The 6,559-nt window shown below is 47.9% G+C and overlaps 1 pseudogene; it reads right to left on the bottom strand.

The window, feature by feature from the left end:
* Positions 1-3,853: 3,853 nt before the first annotated feature.
* Positions 3,854-4,883, bottom strand: LOC109322472 (annotated as a pseudogene).
* Between the last annotated feature and the right edge of the window lie 1,676 nt (positions 4,884-6,559).

Raw genomic sequence — 6,559 nt, 5'->3', positions numbered from 1 at the left:
TTTGGCACCCTGCCCAAAAATGTTGCCGATCCCTGATTTAGAGCATCTTATTTCATTTTACTTTGAGTTGGTAAGGAACTGACCTAATGGTAAATAGAAGTTCAAATTCCTCAGAGAGCTTTGAATACCTCACATAATTTATTGTGGGTGGGGGCTCTCTGTTCTATCTACACAATGAATGATAAGATTGAAGCCTCAGTGCTAACGAGTATGATCGCTCACAACAGTCTGTGCTCAGTCACATTCTAATAACATATGTGGCAGACATATCATCCCGTCCCTTTCTTTAGCTGTTGGCTGAGAAAGTAGCCACTGCAGCTCCCTGCAGGCAAGACATGATATTCGTATTTTTTGTAAGGTTATAAAAGAAGCACAAGGAGACCCTAGAATAACTAGCTAATAATTCAGACGTCTTTTCCATTATACAGAAACGCAGAAAAGTGTTTTCCTTTGCAGGTCACCTTTAAAGTCTAAAGTCAATAGGAATCGCTTAATCATTGGTAAGTATTATCAAGGTTGCTCTCAAGGAATGACAATTGGAATGAAGACTAAAGAAATATGAGTGAGATTTCATATGGCTCTTTATGAAACAAACAGAGAAAATTTGTTTATCAGCAGAGGGGCACACATTGTAAACACTGCCTTAAAACTGACCTCCAAGGCAGGTGTATGTCCCTGATACTAAACGAGCTTTGGGGGAGGTCTGTGCATACCTCCGGCCGTTCAGTGCTCAGTGAGACATACAGTAAATCTGTGACACTGTCCACCCTGCTCAGTACATGAGATTTTCAGCACATCTGTAATGCCGTCAGCTCCTGGAGACTAAGGCCTTGGACAGATCAGTCACCCTGGAAAAAGAGACTATTGATAAATCCACCCCTGTCCAAGGTTTTCCCTGCTGCCACTTGCTGTTACATCCAGTAGTGCAGTCCCTGTGTGTCCATTTAGGGTGCAGACAGAAATGACAATTTTCACCTGACCTGGCCACAGAAAATGCTCTATAGCCATGACCAAACACAGTGCATGGCTGCAGACAGCTTAAAAAATGGCCAATTGCATGAAAATCTGAACCCTCATTGCATGAGGGGCCAGATGAAGGAGTTTCAAAACACAGCGTTTTCTGTAACTTGTGTCTGCAGTGCCTCCCTGCCTGTCACTGTTTTCAGAATGAAAGGTGGGAAAGGGAGCGGAGGGAGTTCAGTCTGGGGTTTTTTTAGCTCCTGCTGGAGGGGTCACCAGCTGGGGAACACCTGGAATGAGTTTTCTCTACTCCCTTTCCTCCCCCCGCCCCATTCTGGAAACAGGGACAGGCTGGGATGGACGAGGGGCCATTGTTGGGTGAAACTGGCTGCAGGCTCCCAGCCAGCAGCTAGATTTCCCCCCTGCCACTCTTCTCCCCCAACAACCCCTGGCAAACCATCAGTGAACTTGTTTGGTCCAGGGGATCACTGTAACTCAGGATGCTTCCCGCAAAGCATTCTGAGTTACAGTGGGGAGCTGCATTTCTGTCTCTGACAGCAAAATGGCCATATCCTGATTTATCCTTTTTTTGACCCACTGGCTGTGTTATACTCATCTTTCCTGACAGCTATTTTCCTGTACCATTCTTTCCAATGGTATATGACTGCAAGCAATACTCCCCCTGTAGATCTCTGAAACTGCCCACTCCAGGTTTTTTCATCTTTGCTTGTGACTTACATACATTATTTTTAAATGCATTTGCAATTGCAAAATGAGGCAGTACCATCACAAAGCAGATTTAGGGAAGGACTGTGACCTATCTCCTCATGAGACACAAGGCAGGTCTGTGACTGGGAGAAACCCGGGCCAGGTCTGTGACTCTCCCATCCTAAACTGGGATTGTGGTTATTTATAATGCGCTTAAAATCGAGAATGGGCAACTGTGTCTTATCTTTGTGTTAGGCACTATACAAACAAAATCTGAGACACTCCTGTCCTGTCCCAAGGAGTTTTCAGTGTAAACAGCCAAGATAGATAAAGATTGAAGGAAAGGCATTATATCTGTATAGAAAGTTTCACCAGTTACACTGATAATTTTTAGTTTAAACAACACCATCTGAAACAATAATGCTAAATCACAAAATACTGTAATATAAGTGGCCACGTGAAAAGTTATACAATAGACCTTGATAGTTTAGACTGACACCTCCTCAGGTTACACTAAAGAACTTTCTTATATAGACAAGACCTATGTCAGTTAATCTGCTGTTGTGTTTCAGTGGTAGAATCCATGTTCATCATGCAGGAGACCCAAGTTCAATTACCAGAAAAGCATACAAGTGCAGCCATCAAGCACTGCATATCTGGACTCAGTCTGGCCTTTGGATTCTGTCTCAATTGTCTAAAGAGAGGATAGAAGTTCTGGTCAAGCTTTACTCCTCCACACTCCTGCCTAGGTGCATGTGTTGAAGGTCCTGGTGACTTCTCATGCATACACTGTGATCTAGAACGACTGATGGTTGCCTCCTAACATAGGTTACAAGCAGAATGGCTAATGCAATGGCATAAAGCATCATGTTAGGACTGTGGTATTTTGGGCTTTTGTTTGTTTAAATCCTGTTTTGCGGGGGGTAGGGATTATGGCAGGATGGGATTAATTAAACAGGAAAACAAAGGAAGGGTTAGAGATAGAGGGGCATGGAGGGTTTGAAGCAAAGTTAAACCAGCACAGGGAATAAGTATCTTTGTGATTCCTTCTATTGCAAATGATTCAGATTTGGGACACGGCAGGATTCAGATAATGGGTTTTCAGGCAAAGAAGGAAAAACATCTTCTCTTCCAGTACACATCTTTCTCCTGGTCCCCCAAAAAGCCAACTTAATTCTGCAAAAATTTACTGTATACTGGACTGTCAGCATTATGAGCTGAGCTTAGTGGGAGTATTTCATTGCATAAAACTGAGCAAGGGCACAATTATATTGGATTACAGCCCAAGCATGGCTGGAATGCTTCTGAACATGGGTGAAGTCATTTTATAACTGCTGTTACCTAAATATTTTTGAACACTGAAATTAAAAGGCTAAGTTAAATCCTGTGATCCATCTAGCCAACTTTGGCTAAAACTGGATGCGAGATGGGAGAAATCTTGGGGCGGGGGGTAACATGAGTGGCATGAGGATTTCAGATGCACCCAAAATTCAGGGATTTAGAAGCAGAAATGTGGTTTAGTCTATTCCTGACAGATTTAGTTTGGGATCCACATTAGCATTTCCAGAGCTGGGGGCTGTTTGCATCCACTTTTTAGTTCCAAAAGAAAGAAGATTGGAAAATAAGATTGGCGACGGGTTAGATGATATGTGGGATGAATTCACCCACACACTCATTGTTAGTGCCCCTTTCATAAATGCTAGAATAACTCACACTGGACCATGCTGGTCAGGCAGGGAGCAGGAAGTAGCAAGGGACAGACTGAGTTTATTGGACAGTGATGTTGGTTGCAGGCAAAAGATGACCCTTTTCAGTTGTACGTATCTCTAAAGTTAATGAGCTCTGATTTAATGGCCAAGACAGCAAGCTGACCAAAGTAATTTTACTACATACTGCCTTAGGGCTGCTCTGCCACATATGAAGGTTGGCAGTGCTTCATATGCTCAGAGTCCATTAGCAGCCCTGTCCTCCAGTCCTACTGAATGTTTCATATGGTCACTCTTCCCTACCCTCTGCAGCAACATTTCCACATGGCTATTACTCAACTGCTCAGCATGGTTGATTTCCACATGTACCACTGGCCTACACTTTTATATAACCCTTTTAACCTGCTCTTCTTGCTGTCACTTCACAGCTGGTGTCCTCGTTGCCCCACACGGTACTGGATTAGGGAAAGTTCTTCCCTTTAGATATCTCCTTTCAGCCAACTGTTTTTGGCCACTTGTCCCACCCCGGGCTGGGAGGCTGAACTGAACTGGAGCAGCTGCGCAATGAGAGCTTTGCAGGACTCAGGTGGGGGTGGGGGGTGGAATGACAGACCCTCTGGGTATAGGACCCCCTTTTGCAGCACTAGGGCATGCTATGAATGTGGGTGTCATTAAAGGGCATGCAGCCAGTCACCATCACATACAAAACCACACGCAGGCCCCACACATCATTCTTAGCATCACAGGGGACACCAGGGAGCACCTTGGGGGAGGCATAGGTAGCTCATCTGCAGTAAGTGTGGCTCAGGTCAAGGTAGCCATGCACTTCCTTGCTAAAGCCGAAGTCAGTGAGCTTTGCCTGGTGGCCATTGTGGGTGAACAGCACATTCTTGCACTTGAGATCCTGGTGCAGTGTCTACCTACATGACCAGTTTGTGGTTATGTAGGTAATCCACAGCCTGCACGATCTGCCCAGAGATGCCCCAGACTTCAGGAGCTGGAGCAGGTCAGCTGACGCTGCTTCCATCATAAGTTTCCTGTTGCAGATCCTGATGAATTCAAAGATCTGCACAATGTGAGGGTGCTGAATGGAGAGTTCTCAGGGTAGAAATTTGTGTACAAAGTCTGGGGGTGCAAGGTGCCAGTCCACCACCTTGATGGCTAATAGGCCCTTGTACCTGGCAGAGGTCGCCACCTTCACCTTGAAGTAGATGTCCTCACCTAGGCTCTGGCCCAGGCCCAGCTTATATCCCAGATCACTCAAAAGTCTGTCTATGGGAGGCCCCTGACATGGTGCAGGGTGGCTCCATGGGTCCTTTTATAGATGAAAAGAAGTAGGTTTCTCCCTCTGGGGCTGAAGATTTTCAATCCATTGTGCCTGGCACCCATAAACCTTCCTTCCCATTTGCCCACTGAGCACTTGGCCCCAAGGGCAGCAGTACTCACCTGGGTATTGTGAAGTACAAGGACTGTCACATCACATGCCCTTATAGGTAAACAGGCTGTCATATACCCTCACTGCTCTCCCATCCCCCATTTGAGAACCCAGGTAAACCACACTGCCTAGTAAGAAAGTCTGAAGTCACCCCCAGTATATGAGAACTAGTCCACCATAGCTCTACTCGTTTCTTCTATTTATGCTGCCAGGGCCCGTATCCTTTCCCTTCCTTACGAGTCTGTGTGCAGGTCTCTTTCCAGTCTCTTTCCTCAGTGAATGAGACTCAGGCTCAGCTGTGTTGTTTACCATATGCAAAGAGTGCAACTGAAGTGACCTCTCCAAAGCACAGGGGGCGTGTCTACATGTTCGTTAATGCAGCCTAGTTACTGCACATTAAGTTTAGCATCTGTTAACCAGTAACAGATGCTACAGCACAGTAGCCTAATAACACTGCACAGTAACATATTAGCACGTTTTTTGATCAGCACCCTAATGTCTGAAATCTATGAGTTGCACTCATGACCTGCACTCACTGGGCATGGCTACGCAAGACGCAGTGTTATTAGGCTTCTGTGCAGTATGCGTCTTCCGTAGCCATGCTCAGTGAGTGCAACTCATAGATTTCAGACATTAGGACTGGAAGGGACCTTGCAAGATCATTGGGTCCAACCCCCAGCCCCAGGGGCAGGAAGTCAGCAGGGGTCAAATGATCCCAGCAGGATATGCATCCAAGTGTTTTTTGAAAGTTTCCAGAGTAGGTGCTTGCACCACCTCTGGGGTGAGTCTATTCCAGGCCCTGGGGACTCGGACAGAAAATAAGTTTTTCCTTATATCCAGCCTAAAACAGTCTTTCGGCAGTTTGTGACCATCAGACCTTGTCTTCCCATGGGGTGGCCTGGTGAACAGACATCCTCCCAGTTCCTGATGCATACCCCTTATGTGCTTATAGGCATGGCCCTCACGGCCGATTGCAATGACTGGGGGGCCCCCACGGCTGATCTCGCTCACTGAAAAGCAGCTGCAGGACTTCCAGAAGTGGCCACAGGCACTTCTGCCGGTGGCCCTGGTCCCCAGCCCCCACTCCTGAACCATCTGGGAGCTTCACCTGGTGACCCTGCTCCCCAGCCAGTGCTAGTGGGCAGGGGGTACCAGCGCTCCTGCCTGCCCCCCCTGCCCATCGCCTAAGCGGCGAGTGCGTTAGTCAGGAGGTGCACCAGCGCTCTCGGAGGTGCATGTGCAGCTCCGTGCACCTCCAATACTCAAGTAAGCCTATGCACCCAGCAGACTTCTTTGAATCACCCCTAGTCAGAATCATTTCCCCGCTTGTAAAAATCTTCCTGAAAAGCAAATATTTGCTTTTATAGTGAAGCAGGGGCCAAGTCCGGGGCAGGCTGTACCAAGAGAACAGCCCGCTCGTGGACTTGCTTTCCCTCACCTGAACCGACACAGGCGGGACCCACCGCCCAGTCTCACTTTACTCAGCGCAGCCTGCTCTTCGGCATGAAACGCCGCCACGCAGCCCGGTTCCTCGGCCACGGGCTGCCGCGCTCCCACGTGCCGCTCCCGCCCCGCCCCCCTCCTCCAGGGCGTCCCGTACCCGGCCGCAGCCGCGGGGCAACCGGAGGGAAACTGACTCAAGGGACGTCTGGACGTTCCAGGTCAAAGGACAAAAGAACGCGGCGCGGCCAATCAGCGCCTCGCCTCACAGAGTTCCATTCTGACTCCTCCGCGCCCCGCGGCCGGTACC

The sequence above is a fragment of the Crocodylus porosus genome, unplaced genomic scaffold (assembly GCF_001723895.1).
Source record: "Crocodylus porosus isolate Cpor-Errol unplaced genomic scaffold, CroPor_comp1, whole genome shotgun sequence".
In the NCBI taxonomy this organism is placed as follows: domain Eukaryota; kingdom Metazoa; phylum Chordata; order Crocodylia; family Crocodylidae; genus Crocodylus; species Crocodylus porosus.
The sequence above is the reverse complement of the archived record's forward strand: the minus strand, read 5'-3'. Positions and strand labels throughout refer to the sequence as shown.